This window comes from Xyrauchen texanus, chromosome 6 (genome assembly GCF_025860055.1).
Source record: "Xyrauchen texanus isolate HMW12.3.18 chromosome 6, RBS_HiC_50CHRs, whole genome shotgun sequence".
NCBI classification, from domain to species: Eukaryota; Metazoa; Chordata; class Actinopteri; order Cypriniformes; family Catostomidae; genus Xyrauchen; species Xyrauchen texanus.
Genome location: NC_068281.1, coordinates 3,263,968 through 3,280,623, shown reverse-complemented (window position 1 = coordinate 3,280,623; position 16,656 = coordinate 3,263,968). Strand labels below are relative to the sequence as shown.

The following is a 16,656-nucleotide window of genomic DNA, read 5'->3' as shown; positions in this document are numbered from 1 at the left end:
GTAAACATAATAATAATAGTAATTATAATACTAATAGTAATGATAATATTAATAATAGTAATTATAATAATAATAGTAATGATAATAATAATAATAATAACAATAAAAATACTAACAGTAATGATAATAATAATAATAACAATAATAATACTAATAGTAATGATGATAATAATAATTGTTTTACAAAATTGATTTAAAATGCATGCTATGATATTAGCTATTGCAAGACAAAGAGGATTGCTGTATTATGCATGAAATGTCATTTCCATCACAGAATATTCTCAGACACAGTACGTAATTTATGATGAGGTGGAAATCACACTGTGGTGGAAATGTTCATGATATTTCCGAAAAATGACAAATAAGTAAGTGAAAGTGTATTTTAATAGCTGATATTATTACAATAACTGTCACTCTTTACTTTTGGACAGACAGAATTCGTATTTACATGCTGATAGTCAAAAGTCTGGCATCACAAGACTAACAAACAACTGGCTTTTACGTTCTATTTGTTGAGGCAAAAAGAATCAGAGTCTTAAGGCAGTTTCGACTCTAATTGGGATTTTGAAGTTATCTGCACTAACATATGTTGTGAAACTAGATTGTTTTCAAGAAAACTGAACAGTGAACTGAAAGTTAAAACAACGTCATGATATTTACTTCTTTAAGATGAAATACAATGTATTTATGGATGTGTTTTACCCTCAACTTTGTACTGTGGAGTCAAGTATATGTCCAGACTGACAGGCCTGCTTTCAGTGGGTACAGCAGACACACAGTCAAACAATGTCCCATTGGAGTTAACCACCACTACCTTTATAATAAACACAGACAAAATTATTAACACGATCACATTACATACTCCTGTTGTACAACACAAATATGAAAAATATTTGTTTACTATATATCTGAACAATTTAAACATAAAACTACATGCAAGACTATGTGCATTCTACCACTTTAACTCCTTCCAAGCATGTCCATGTCATATTTCACCCCAAAATATTATATATATATATATGATATTTAAGTAATATCACACTCACAATCGTGCTATATGGCCCTAAATCAGCACTGCTGTGATTATCTACAGCACTCGTGCCTGCGGCCGAATCACAGCAGTGCTGATGTCGGGCCATATCGCACTCGTGCTTGTTTTATATTGCTTAGTGCTAATATAGGGCCATATAGCACGATTGCAAGTGTGATATTGCTTATATAAAACAGTTCAATAAACAAGTACATTTAAAAAAAATCTGAAAAACTGAGTACTGTCATTAAAAGGCATTTGTGCATGGAAATACTTTATTACGCGATGGATCAGAATCTGCCGTTGCTGGTTCAAAACAAATGATGCATCCAAACCCCCGTTAGTAATTCAAAAATTTCACTTCAGAAATAGTATCATGGCTTGTGCGGTTTCTAACAAGTTATTGGATAAACAAGGATGGATGGATGTGTGTGTGTGTGTGTGAGAGAGATAGATGGAGAGAGAGAGAGAGAGAGAGAGAGAGAGAGAGAGAGACGGAGCATGTGTGATCACCTGTTGCCACACCCAATCAGAGATGCTGGCAGCTTTCTGAAGATCAGCTTTCTGAGTGGGGGTATTTCTCCCTATCTTGCGTTAGCCGGTGCACAGGAGTGTTTAACTAAAGAAACCACAATGAAACGCTACCGTTTTAAACAGTGTGCCCACTCCAATGTGGAAAGTCCAATAAGAGGTGAAAGAGGTGAAAAGCACCTTCAGTTTGTGTAATTAATCACTCTGTTGTGTCTCTCAGCTGTGATGAGCTGCAATGCTGATGTTGTTCATTTAAAGCCGTTTAAAGCTATTTACTAGCTTTAGTAGTGTAGTAGTAAAACGAGCGATCACGGAGTGCTGTTTGTAAACACTGGCTGACACGGAATGACTTCACATCACCTAACTGGCTCATATTACACATAAAAATGATCTTTTACCACCAGCAGCTGGCTGACATATATAGTCTGCAATACTCTTACACTTTAGTTTAGAACGGCATGAACACGAACACAAGCGAAGTGACACACACACACACAGTGAAACGTCAGAGTGTTGATGATGTCAGACCATCAGTGCTCATGGAACATCTCTCACCCAATCAGATTCGAGGACCGGAACTAACTGTTATTTATATATATATATATATATATATATATATATATATATATATATATATATATATATACAGTACTGTGCAAACGTTTTAGGCACTAGTGAAAAAAATGTAGTGAGGATGTCTTAAATAATAATGACATAAATAGTTTTCATTTATCAATTAACGTCATACAAAGTCCAGTAAACATAAAAAAAGCTACATCAATATTTGGCGTGACCCCCTTTGCCTTTAAAACAGCATCAATTCTCGTAGATACACCTGGACACAGTATTTCTCGGTTGTTGGCAGATAGGATGTTCCAAGTCACAGTATTTATCTATTTCGGCTTTCTCAGTTACTTCTGTCTCTTCTTGTAATCCCAGACTGACTCAATATTCAGTGGGGTGCTTTGTGGGGACACGCTATCTGTTGCAGAGCTCCATGTTCTTCTATTCTAATCTTCAATACAAGTGAAGCTCCAATGACAGCATCTGTGCCATAATATTGATCACCACAACAAATATTTTCATCGTTTATTAAAAAAACAAAGCAAAAATTGTGGTTACAATGAGGCACTTACAATGGAAGTGAATGGGGCCAATCCGTAAATGGTTTCAAAAGTATAGCCACAGGACATAAACAATATGTTAACGATAGGTTTTAGTGTAATAAAATCACTTACCTTTTCTGTCTAAAGTTATGTGTTAAGCCATGATGATGTAATGTCAACAAACGACAGTAAAAATGACAATTTAAACAACGTTACTGCTCAAACATCACATACGTTTTAATGGAAGAATTAACATGCTTTTGTAAAATTATAAGATTCACATTTCTGCCTTTAAACCCACAAAAAATTGGCCCCATTGACTTCCATTGTAAGTGCCTCACTGTTGTAATGTATGACCTTGTCCTGTTTTACTGTTTCCCTTTTGTCTCCCATTTTGATACTTTCGTCACTCCATAGTTTTCACTTTTGAACCTTCTGTACCTCCATAGTCTTGTTAGCCATTGTGTTCATTGTTCATTGTTCTCACCTGTCCTCGTTAGTTTCCCATTGGTTTCTGTTCATCACCTCATCATGTCATTTTGAGTTCTGGTTGTTCATTGGTCCTGTCTTGTATTTATACGCTGACCGTTTGTTCAGTCCCTGTCGATCGTTGAATGTTGGTAATGTTTGTTAAGCCTGCTCTGTGTTTCCTTCCCGAGTTCCCTGCTTATGTTTGTTTCCCCATCGTGGGTTTTCCTTTGTTTGTCCGTTTATTTCAATAAAGTTAAAACTGCGTTTGGATCCGCACCTCCTCGTCTGTCTTAACTCCAGCCTCATTCATAACAGAACGATCGACCACACAATGGATCCAGCAGTTTTTGGGCTAACTACTGAACTGCTCTGCCTGAAGCAAGGGGACCGACCGATAGAAGACCACATCCACGACTTTCTTGTTCTGGCAAACGTTTCAGACTTCCCTAATTCCTCCCTTGTGGTCTTCTTCGAGGCAACCTGAGTGGCGGGCTGAAGGAGCGGTTGCCACCGGCAGCGCGAACTGGACGCTCGGCGTTAGTTGAGGAGACCCTACAGGCCTCGCGGTTCTCCTTTAACAGTGGACATCATCGAGGAGAACCCCGTAGCACCTCCCACAGTATTGACCCTCCATTCGCCCGTGGTTCGTCCTTTCACGCCTGTCAACGAGCCAGCGCCTGTAGCCTCGACCATCCCAGAGCCAGCGCCTGTAGCCTCGACCGTCCCAGAGCCAGCGCCTGTAGCCTCGACCGTCCCAGAGCCAGCGCCTGTAGCCTCGACCGTCCCAGAGCCAGCGCCTGTAGCCGTGACCGTCCACGAGCCAGCGCCTGTAGCCGTGACCGTCCACGAGCCAGCGCCTGTAGCCGTGACCGTCCACGAGCCAGTGCCAGTAGCCAAGACCGTCCACGAGCCAGTGCCAGTAGCCAAGACCGTCCACGAGCCAGTGCCAGTAGCCAAGACCGTCCAAGAGCCAGTGCCAGTAGCCATGACCGTCCAAGAGCCAGCACCAGAAGCCTCGATCGTCCAAGAGCCAGCACCTCTCGAGTCTTCCAGGGCTCCTCCTCCAGAGCTTTCCAGAGCTCCGCCTTCCGAGTTTCCCGAGCTTTCCAGAGCTCCGCCATCCGAGTTTCCCGAGCTTTCCAGAGCCCCGCCTTCCGAGTTTCCCGAGCTTTCCAGAGCCCCGCCTTCCGAGTTTCCCGAGCTTTCCAGAGCTCCGCCATCCGAGTTTCCCGAGCTTTCCAGAGCTCCGCCATCCGAGTTTCCCGAGCCTTCCAGAGCTCCGCCTCCCGAGTCTCTCGAGCCTTCCAGGGCTCCACCTCCCAAGCCTCTCGAGCCTTCCAGGGCTCCGTCTCTCAAGCCTCCCGAGCTTTCCAGAGCTCCGCCCTCCGAGCTTCCCAGAGCTCCGCCTCTCAAGCCTCTCGAGCCTCCCGGGGCTCCGTCTCTCAAGCCTCTCGAGCCTTCCAGGGCTCCGTCTCTCAAGCCTCTCGAGCCTTCCAGGGCTCCGCCCCTCGAGCCTTCCAGGGCTCCGCCCCTCGAGCCTTCCAGGGCTCCGCCCCTCAAGCCTTCCAGGGCTCCGCCCCTCAAGCCCCTCGAGCCTTCCAGGGCTCCGCCCCTCAAGCCCCTCAAGCCTTACAGGGCTCTGCCCCTCAAGCCTCTTGAGCCTTCCAGGGCTCCGCCCCTCAAGCCTCTTGAGCCTTCCAGGGCACTGCCCCTCAAGCCTCTCGGGCCCTCCAGGGCTCCGCCTCTTGAGCCACCCGAGTCTCCGACGGCTCCGCCCTCAGAGCTTCCCGAGCCTCCTACAGCTCTGCCTCCAGAGACTCCCGAGCCTCCCTCGGCTCCGCCTCCTAGGCCTTCCTCGGCTCCGCCTCCTACGGCTCTACTCCCCAAGCCTCCTATGGCTCTGTCTCCAGAGCCTCCTATGGCTCTGCTCCCAGAGACTCCAGAACCTTCTAGAGCTCCGCCTCCCGAGCCTCCTACGGCTCCGCCTCTAAAGGCCCCTACGGCGCCACCTTCCTCGGCCCCGCCTCCTGAGCCTCCCTCAGCCCCGCCTCCTGAGCCTCCCTCAGCCCTGCCTCCTGAGCCTCCCTCAGCTCCGCCTTCTGAGCCCCCAGAGCCTCCCTCAGCTCCGCCTCCTGAGCTCACAGAGCCTCCTACAGCTCCGCTTCCAGAGCCTCCTACGGCTCCGCTTCCAGAGCCTCCTATGGCTCCGCCTCTCGAGCCACTCAAGCCTTCGACGGCTCCGCCTTCAGAGCCTCCCGAGCCTCCTACGGCTCCGCCTCTCGAGCCACTCAAGCCTTCGACGGCTCCACCCTCAGAGCCTCCTACGTCTCTGCCCCCAGAGAATCCAGAGCCTTCCTGGTCTCCGTTCCTAAAGCCTCCCACGGCGCCGCCTACCTCGGCTCCGCCTCCTGAGCCTCCTTCAGCTCCACCTCCTGAGCCTCCCTCAGCTCCGCCTTCTGGGCCTTCTGAGCCATCACCTCCCTCGGCTCCGCCTCAGAGGTCCTCCTGGGCTCCACCTCACGCGGCTCCGCCGGCCTCCCTTGTGGCCACTCCATCTCCTAGGCCACCAAAACTGGCCTCTGTCCTGTGGTCACCTCCCAGGTCCCCTGAACCGGCCCTTGGCCCACGACCACCTCCCAGGCCACCAAAGCCGGCCTCTATCCTGTGGCCTCCTCCCAGGCCTCCTGACCCGGTCCCTGTCCTGTGGCCTCCTCCCAGGGCTTCTGACCCAGTCCCAGTCCCGTGGACTCTCCCCAGACCTCCTGACCCAGTCCCAGTCCCGTGGCCTCCTCCCAGGCCTCCTGACCCGGTCCCTGTCCTGTGGCCTCTTCCCAGGGCTTCTGACCCAGTCCCAGTCCCGTGGCCTCTTCCCAGGCCCCCTGACCCAGTCCCTGTCCAGTGGTCTCCTCCTAGGCCTCCTGCATCTACCCGGTGGCCAGCTCCCAGACCATCGAAACCTGTCTCTTTGTGCCCCCGTGGACTGTTTAATTTCCCCTTGTTGCCCCCCTTGGACGTCCTGCCTGCCCTCTGTGCCCCCTGGACTGCCCCCCTGCTCTTGTGCCCCCCCTGGTCTGTCTGTCTGCCCCTGGTGCCATCATGTTGTTTTCTATGGTTTTTGTATTGGGTTTTGTTTTCTCGTTTTTGGATCGTCTGGGATCCGATCCTTAGAGGGGGGGCTATGTAACGTATGACCTTGTCCTGTTTTACTGTTTCCCTTTTGTCTCCCATTTTGATACTTTCGTCACTCCATAGTTTTCACTTTTGAACCTTCTGTACCTCCATAGTCTTGTTAGCCATTGTGTTCATTGTTCATTGTTCTCACCTGTCCTCGTTAGTTTCCCATTGGTTTCTGTTCATCACCTCATCATGTCATTTTGAGTTCTGGTTGTTCATTGGTCCTGTCTTGTATTTATATGCTGCCCGTTTGTTCAGTCCCTGTCGATCGTTGAATGTTGGTAATGTTTGTTAAGCCTGCTCTGTGTTTCCTTCCCGAGTTCCCTGCTTATGTTTGTTTCCCCATCGTGGGTTTTCCTTTGTTTGTCCGTTTATTTCAATAAAGTTAAAACTGCGTTTGGATCTGCACCTCCTCGTCTGTCTTAACTCCAGCCTCATTCATAACAACTGTAACCTCCATTTTTGCTTTTTTAAAGAAAAGGAGGGACAAGTCGAAATTATTTAGCAAAATTATTGTAGCAAACAACACTCCAACTGCTTGTGACAGAGCTTAACTTGCATTGAACCTGAAATATTCCTTTAATGCAAAATGCAATTTCTTATTTCTTTTTGATTTTGGGGTGAAATGTGACCTGGATACATGTTTGAGAGATTCACCCAAAGATGAACACAGACGGAACGGTTTCACCCAGAACCCACAAAGAGTAACGCATACACAAACACAAGCCACAAAAATCAATATATTTAACAACAGTTCAATTTGCAGACACTGAGTTACATAAGACTTGGCAAAACCACAATCAGCGCAAACCTCAGAGGTGCTGTAGCCATCCTGAGTGGAGATGAGCTAGAAAAGAGATTGCAGACAGGGGCGAGGTGAATGTATTGACCTGTACAGGAGGATCGATAACATTATGCTGTTCTCTAACACCAGCTCTGAGTACAGTAATGTACAGCACCACTATACACAGATAGAGACCAGCACTCCAATGCAAGGAACAAAAACATGTAATAGTTGACGGGGAGACAAACTAGACTTTAAGATAACCACTTAAAGTGATATTTCAACCAAAAAAGAAAATTCTGTCATGTTTGCGTTAAAAATCCATTTATTGGCTTGCCATTGGAGTATAAATTCATCCCAAAACTCTTTGCTTTCTCACATGTTGTTCCTCTGTATTCCGATTGGCTTTCCACCAGAGCAGACGCTTCCTGATGTCTGAGGCTAGACCAAAAATATTTACAACCGTCCCATTTCCTTCATTCACCTCCTCTTTCTTAATCTCCTCCTGGAAACATCAGTAAAGAGAAATAAAGTCAGTGGGTACAACGCATTGAATTAAAACATCACAGAGCAGCTTATAAAAGAAAACTCACTCTGTGATGTGTCATGTCACTAGTTATTCTCATCGCTCAGATTTATGGCGTTATCCAAATCACGATAAAGCGCTCTAATCAAACCTAGAGGCCTATGGATCAATATGAACAAATATGTACCATTTGAAAGGATGTCGTGCATTGACCAGTCTATAAAAACCTGTGAACTGGAATGCAGAGGACAGGAGTGCGGGTGAAAAGGTGATGAGATCAAACTGGTTGTTTGCAGAGAGATGTCAATATGATGTTTAAGAGGAAATGACTTGGTTCTATGAATCAGTTTCACTGGATCTCAATGGCATGTGCTGGTGAAAGCACCGCAAATGCATAAATCAAATATATAACTATTACACTGGTTTGCTAGGTGGCAACATAAAAATAATACAAAATTAACATTGTAGTGCTTTATTTTTCAATGTGACGACTTAAGTTTTAGAACAACAGAAAAAGATGGCTAAAAACAGAAGAATGTCACAGTAAAAGATGGCATGCGACAAGTGATCCTAATCTTACCATAATCATGGGGTCTTGCAGCCACAGACGGATCAAGGTGGCCAGTGTGTAGTACAGGACCAAGAGCATGATGGGGTTGACAAAATGATTCCAATTCAGTCCAGGATTAACCATGAGCTTCCACGTAGAAGAGCAGTCCGTCCGAACAATGGAGGATATACCAAACAAACTGTGGAAGGAAGGAAGGGAGGAAGTTAGCAAGAAAGGGGTGGGAAGGATAGAGGAAGGAAGGAAGGAAGACAGGGAGGAAGTTTGCAAGAAAGGAGAAAGAAGAAAAGAAGGATGGATGAAAGGAAGGAACAAAAGAATGAAGAAAGGAAGGACGTTAGCAAGAAATGGGAAGGAAGGAAAGAAAGGAAGTTTGGGAGGAAGTTAACAAGGAATAAAGGGGAAGGAAGGGAAGAAGGAAGGAAATTAGCAAAAAATGGGAAGGATGGAAGAAAGGAATAAAAGGAAGGTAGGCAGGCAGGAAGGTAGAAAGGAAGTCAGCAAGGAATGAATGAATGAAGGAAGGAAGGAAGGAAGGAAGGAAGGAAGGAAGGAAGGAAGGAAAGTAGCAAGAAAGGGGAAGGAAGGAAGTTAGGGAGGAAGTCAGCAAGGAATGAAGGAAGGAAGGAAGACAGGGAGGAAGTTGCAAGAAAGGAGAAAGAAGAAAGGAAGGAATGAAAAAGGAAGGAACAAAAGAATGAAGAAAGGAAGGAAGTTAGCAAGAAATGGCAAGGAAGGAAAGAATGGAAGTTTTCAAAAAAAAGGTAAGGAAGGAAGGTTGGGAGGAAGTTAACGAGGAAGGATGAATGTTAGCAGGAAAGGAGAAGGAAGGGAAGAAGTAAGCAGGGAATGAAGGACAAAAGGAAGGAAATTAGCAAAAAATGGGAAGGATGGAAGGAAGGAATAAAAGGAAGGTAGGCAGGAAGGTAGAGAGGAAGTCAGCAAGGAATGAAGGAAGGAAGGAAAGAAGGAATGAAGGAAGGTAGCAAGAAAGGGGAAGAAAGGAAGTTAGGGAGGACATTAGCAAGGAAGGAAGAAAGGGAGGGATGAAGGAAGTTTGCAAGAAAGGGGAGGGAAGGAAGTTAGCAAGAAAGGGGAGGAAAGGATTGAAGTTAGCAAGAAAGGGGAGGGAAGGGAAGAAGTAAGCAGGGAATGAAGTAAAGAAGGAAGGAAATTAGCAAAAAAATGGGAAGTTTGGAAGGAAGGAACAAAAGGAAGGTAGGCAGAAAGTTAGGGAGGAAGTCAGCAACGAATGAAGGAAGATAGAAGGGAAGATAGGAAGAATGTTAGCAAGAAAGAAAAATAGTTGTCAAGCCATTATATTTCTGTAATGTGACATATTACCAAGGAAAATAGAATATTCAATTAGTAAAAATAATGTAGGACGGGACGTTGATGTATCCACCAGAGGACTACTCCTCATCTGAAACTCTACAGCCACATTTTTTAATAAGGCGTTTGACCCTCCAGAGCATCTATACGTATCCCAATGATAACGCTTCTTTTTCAAACCTATCATTATTAGCCAAAAAATGTATTGCTTTAAAATATTTTATAGCAATAAAGTAGACTATTAACTGTTGGCAAGATTTTAGAAAGGCTGCATGACCAACAAAATTAGACTAAAACAGCAGGCATAGATGACATCAGCCAAAATTGAAAGTTATGGCAAGTTATTATATTGCAATGGAAGACTGCAAATACAAACCATTTTTTTCTTTAGAATAAAAAGCTTTGAAGAACCACTCAAATTAAAATCAGGAACATTTATTAATAAATAGGGTCAATGTTGATTTCATGTTGCCTTTAAGGGACAGTTTAATTCTTTGTCTTAAACTCAAAGTATACTTCTGTATAGAGTTTTTCAGCCAAGTGCTTGAGCACTGATTTTTTTGTGACCAATTTTTCTAACCACACATACATTGAACATGCAGTGTGTGCATGCATATGGAATTATTTGCACTAATTAGTGTGTCTACAAAGTGTCAACACTCACAACTGAGCAATAGCTGTAATGAAGAAACAATACAAGATTTAATCACCAGTAAACAACCGGAGAGAAGGTGGAAACAAAGCTGGAAAGGAATTTAACAAGGAAGGAAGGAAGGGCAAGGCATGAATTTAGCAAGAAAGGGGAAGGAAGGAAAAAAGGAATGAAGAAAGGAAGTTAGCATGAAATTGGAAGGAAGGAAAAAGGAATGAAGAAAAAAGAAAAGAAGGAAGGAAAGAAAGAAGGAAGTTAGCAAGAAAGGGAAAGAAAGAATGAAAGGAAGGTAGGGAGGAAGTTAGCAAGGAATGAAGGAATAAAGGAAGAAAGTTAGCAAGAAAACAGAAGGAAAAAGGGAATGAAGTAAGAAAGGGAAGGAAGGAATGAAGAAAGGAAGGTAGGGAGGAAGTTAGCAAAGAATGAAGTAAGGCAGGAAGGAAGGAAAAAGGAATTTAGCAAGAAAGGGGAAGGAAAAAAGAAATGAAGAAAGGAAGAAGGAAGGAAAGAAGGTAAGAAGGTAGGGAGGAAGTTAGCAAGAAAACAGAAGGAAAAAGGTAAAAAGTAAGGGAAGAAGAAAGGAATTAAGGAAGGAAGGCTGGAAGGAAGGTAATTAGCAAGAAAGGGGAAGGAAAAAAGAAATGAAGAAAAGAAGGTATGTAGGAAGAAAGAGAGGGGAAGGAATTTAGCAATGAATGAAGGAATAAAGGAAGGAAAAAGGAATTTAGCAAGAAAGGGAAAGAAAGAATGAAAGGAAGGAAGAAAGGAAGGTAGGGAGGAAGTTAGCAAGGAATGAAGGAATAAAGCAAGAAAGTTAGCAAGAATACAGAAGAAAAAGGGAATGAAGAAAGTAAGGGAAGAAGCAAGGAATGAAGAAAGGAAGAAAGGAAGGAAGGCTGAAAGGAAGGAAGGAAGGTAGTTAGCAAGAAAGGGGAAGGAAAAAAGAAATTAAGAAAAGAAGGTATGTAGGAAGGAAGGAAGGAAGGTAGGGAGGAAGTAAGGGAGGAAGGAAGATAGCAATGAATGAAGGAATAAAGGAAGGAAGAAGGAATTTTGCAAGAAATGGGAAGGAAAAAGAAATGAAGACAGGAAGAAAAGAAGGAAGGAAGGAAAGAAAGAAGGAAGTTAGCAAGAAAGGGAAAGAAAGAATGAAAGAAGGAAGGAAGGTAGGGAGGAAGTTAGCAAGGAATGAAGGAATAAAGGAAGAAAGTTAGCAAGAAAACAGAAGGAAAATGTGATGCACCTCACTGATCTCTGCCTGCATCACCTCGGTCTAATGGAAGGAAGGTAGGGAGGAAGTTAGCAAGTAATGGAGGAAAGAAAGAAGGAATTTTGCCAGGAACAAGGAAAAAAGGAAGGAAGTTAGCAAGAAATTGGAAGGAAGGAAGGAAGGGAGGAAGGAAGGCTGGAAAGAAGGAAGGAAATTAGCAGGAAGGAAGGCTGGAAGGAAGGAAGGTAGTTAGCAAGAAAGGGGAAGGAAAAATACATGAAGAAAAGAAGGAATTTAGCTTATTAGTGTGTCCACAAAGTGAGGACACTCACAAATGAGCCTTTTCTGTCATGAAGAAACACTAGAAGAAGATGCAATCGCCAGTAAACAACCGGTGAGGAAGGTGGAAACGACAACAGTGCATGTGTGTGAAGAGGTCAGGATATACCTGCATTTACTGTATATAACCCTCGTCTCCATCTAAAGAGTCAAGGGCAATAACACAAGTCCACCCATCAGCACCTACAGATAACAACCGCTGTATAACCAGGTACTTTCCACCAGATAACCCGGTACAAATCCGAGAAAACAGGTGGAAATATCCGGTGAAAGCCGTGACTACATTCATAATACAAGCACAGCCTCTCATTCCTTTTTGCTTAATTTGAACATTATAAAATGTCATGTTGCTAAAGTGGTAAATGATTGGATCTATTTCAATAAGGCAGTTATATAAATGAATGTAAAATAATGAAAGAGTCAGATATAAAACATATGGGAGGTATTGAAAGTATTCACAATGTATGTTATAAATCTGTCAGCACACACAGCGTGCAACTGTATGGATCATATGCAGAGGGGTTTTATCAGAATAGACACGAGCAGATGGGATACGGCGACTATTATCTGTGTTTTCAAATCACACGGCACACAGACACAGCAAACTGCGCTGCAGGACATGATGACTATTCTCATACACATTAATTATGTATGATGCAAGAGCAGATAAATACAATTAATATGACATTAAACATATGATGTAGAATAGCAGTTTTACTGGCACTGTTGAACAAGCTTGTATTCAGATTCTAATGATTTAGAAATAATTAATGAGGGGCAACAAATACATCGGACACATTTGGTTCTAAAGTTTACCATCACTTTTTATGCATTTATAGAGCTTTATATATATACTGTATATACAGATGAATTCATTCATTCACGTTTTAATAAGGAATACAGGAATGTTCCGGGTTCAATGCACGTTAAGCTCAATCGACAGCATTTGTGGCATAATGTTGATTACCACATAAATGAGTTTCGACTCATCCCTCCTTTTCGTTAAGAAAAAGCACAAATCTGCACAAAACATAACCATAAATACTGAGCAAGGGGCCGTTCAGACCAAAAGCATCCTTGTACAAAACTAAACAAGATGCAGCACGATGAATACAACAGAACGCAGATGTCTTGAGATGTGTTTTTAACCGTTAAAATTCTTTATAACTTGACAAGACGTCTAAAAAAACAGGCCACTCTTTCACTAGATGCTGATAAATACAGGGAGACACTAACTATGTTTTCATGGACACCAGGGAGAGGCTTATTCCGAGAATGTGGCATTCCCATGTGCATGCACTTTATAAAGCAGTGAGCACGGCACGAATGCGTTTACATGAACGTATAAGCTGCATTCTCTTGCCGAGAAACCTGTGTGTGTTCAACCGTCTTCTTTTAATCCCTTAAACTGCGAAAGGAAATCAGCATTCTGGTTTACATGATGTTTCAGAATGCCATTTTCTGTAAAAACCCTGAAATAAAAAAAATTCTTAAGTGCATCTAAATATAAACAATTGGTGAGAACGCCCCCTGAGAAAATTAAGTAAAACTTTAAACTAAGAAATGTTTTAAATCAAAAGTTGTATATGCTAACATTAGTTAATGCACTTGAACTTTCATTGAACAACTGTATTTTTTTAATAGCATTAGTAAAGATGAATAAACACATTGTTCATTGTGAGTTCATGATATCTAATGCATTCACTAATGTTAACAAAGGTAACCTTTTTACGAATTGCTACCGAAAACTATTTTTGCAGTCACCAAGCTTGGACGACCTGTCTCTGTGTGTGTGTGTGTGTGTGTGTGTGTGTGTGTGTGTGTGTGTGTGTGTGTGTGTGTGTGTGTGTGTGTGTAGCGTGTATTTATCACTTTGTGGGGACCAAATGTCCCCATAATGATAGTAAAACCCGAAATGTTTGACCTTGTGGGGACATTTTGTGGGTCCCCATGAGGAAAACAGCTTATAAATCATACTAAATTATGTTTTTTGAAAATGTAAAAATGCAGAATGTTTTCTGTGAGGGTTAGGTTTAGGGGTAGGGTTAGGTTTAGGGGATAGAATATAAAGTTTGTACAGTATAAAAACCATTATGTCTATGGAAAGTCCCCATAAAACATGGAAACACAACGTGTGTGTGTGTGTGTGTGTGTGTGTGTGTGTGTGTGTGTGTGTGTGTGTGTGTGTGTGTGTGTGTGTGTGTGTGTGTGTGTGTGTGTGTGTGTGTGTGTGTGTGTGTGTTGGGGAGCGGTAATGTAGCGGTAAGCGCGCTACGAACCTGGTTCAGTTCGATTCCCGCTCATGGCTAACACCAGTGACGATTATCTGAACTGGTCCCAGGCCTACCCTAGGTCGACTCAGCCTAAAATGAGTACCTGGTGCGGTGTGTAAACATTGCCACTGGGGAGACAAAGGTGGTCGGGCGTGGTGCTGGCCACCCACCCCCTTGTGTACCGTTCCGGCCTTCATAGGTGCTCGCTAACAGCACTTGCCCCTACAGTCTGTTAAGGCTAAATGGGGGATCTTTGTCTTTGTCTTTTGTGTGTGTGTGTGTGTGTGTGTGTGTGTGTGTGTGTGTGTGTGTGTGTGTGTGTGTGTGTGTGTGTGTGTGTGTGTCTGACCTGACGTAACTGTCCTTGGGTCTGATGGCTTCCTGGAGGAACTGGAACTGGTTAGAATAAAGTACGATGAGATGTCCAGCGCTGAAGATAGCCATGAGAACACACAGACAGCTGAAGAGGAGCATGTCGAAGGTCTTGCAGAACGACCACCAAGTGCACAGACCCAAAAACACAAAGAAGTAGACGGCTGACGTCAGAGAGGGGAGCATCATACCTGAAGACAAGAAGATAGATCATCAAAAAAAAACTGTGATGATCAACCAGCAACACAATCTGTCAACAAAAGTCAAAACTCATCAAATTCTTCATGCAAGACCAAATGATCTGATCTATGATATCCATATTGGGTGATGCTTCAATTTCAGGCACTTTCATCCATGTTCATTTCTAGAAGGTAAAATTGAATTTTCTAGATGGTAAAATTGAATTTGTCTACTAACAATGTCTAACAGTGTCTGTTCATGTATCACAGAAGATTTATGTAATTGTTTGTCATAAAAAAAATAAAAAAATAAAAAAAATACAATTACAGAATTTTGTCTTGCCAAGGCTAATTTCATAGCTAACATTTAATTTATACTATACACACAATTAAATAACAAAAAATGGAAAAATGACAGCTTGATTGGCAATGAGCCCCAATTAAAGTGATATTTCCCTTGATTTTTCTTTGTTTTCTTCAAACATCATGTAAGGACGGGCAAGGAGGAGGCGGGACCCGTCTGAACAGTCAACGTAAAGTTTAATCTGAATCTCAACTTCAAACAAACGTAAACAAACACATATGCAACGCTGCCGTGTGTGTCTCTCTCTCTCTCCCGAACCGGCATCTCCGGCTGCCCTTTATCTCGCTCTCCTGCTGATTCAGTGCTGGCCGAGCTCCAGCGTGGCCCAGCCACGCCCTCCTCCTCATCACACATCACTTGTCTCATATTTCATCTCAAGCATGCTCTTCACTGACAAGTGTCCACTTGTATAACGAGTACACTAAGTTTTAAAGGGGCAAACTTGTTTGAAACCCGTATATCTCAGCGAGTATTGATGCTGACTATCACACATGGAGTCGGGAGTTCGAATCCAGGGCGTGCTGAGGGACTCCAGTCAGGTCTCCTAAGCAACCAAATTGACCCGGTTACTAGGGAGGGTAGAGTCACATGGGGTAACCTCCTCGTGGTCACGATTAAGTGGTTCTCGCTCTCAATGGGACGTGTGGTAAGTTGGTGCTGGGAGTCTCCGTGATGTCATGCACGATGAGCCACGAGATAAGTAGCGGCAGCAACTGAGACTTGTCCTCCGCCACCCGGAATGTCTGAGTAACCGCGCCACCATGAGGACCAACTAAGTAGTGGGAACTGGGCATTCCAATTTGGGAGAAAAGGGCAAATTTGTTTGATGTGGTTGAAATGATGCCACAACTAAGGTTGCTACCTAAAGGAAACATAACTGATATCATGACTATAACTGAAAGAGCAACCTCTGAGCAATGAAAGGTTCCTCTGGATAGACATTTGTAATGATATCTCACCTGTCAAACCGAGCAGAATGGTGACCACCACCTGTCCAGCGGTTGTGATGAGGTTGCCGATGGTCTCCTTCAGTTTATTTGCCACTCCTGCTACTCTGCGAAGGATCTTCATCTTTGTGCTCTCCTCCGCCTCTTCCTCTTCCTCCTCCCTCTCATAGTCCTCTGCTTCATCTTCTGCATCAAAGTCTTCATCAAAGACCATTTCATCATCATTGTCATCAAGTTCCACCTTCTCATCACTCTCCTCCTGTGTGGACGACATTATCATTTATTCCAATTAGAGGTCGACCGATAGTATATTTTGCCAATACTGATAACTGATTTCAAATTAATGAATAAAACGTTAAATAAATGTCTTAGTCTTTGCTTACTATGATGAGCACAGACAAAGAGTCCAAATTTAATCAAATTAACTCCAGAAAAAATTATGATTTCATACATAATGAGGGACTTTTATCTTCAAACAAGCCAGAATCACACGGGTGACTCTTATTTTGAAACGATGGAGACTTATAATGACTTATATAGAGGCTATATATTGGCACCAACTGGCTATAATTTTGTTAAACTGTAATATCAGTTTACCTCTAATTTCACTTACATTTTCTACTACTTGACCTGGTTTTGTAGTATGCATTATGTGTACTACGCAAAGCATGCACATTTTCAGTATGCATGACCTGTTCACCTGCTATATTTGCTAAAACACAGAACACAAGAACAGCCTGTATCTCAACATGCAATGGGCTCAACATTCCCTTCCGCTTCCAACGTTGACTCCCTAGC

General features: G+C 43.4%; 1 pseudogene; it reads right to left on the bottom strand.

Annotated features, from left to right (window-relative positions):
• Nucleotides 1-16,656, bottom strand: part of LOC127644513 (piezo-type mechanosensitive ion channel component 2-like) — a 125,002-nt pseudogene that overhangs the window by 72,318 nt on the left and 36,028 nt on the right.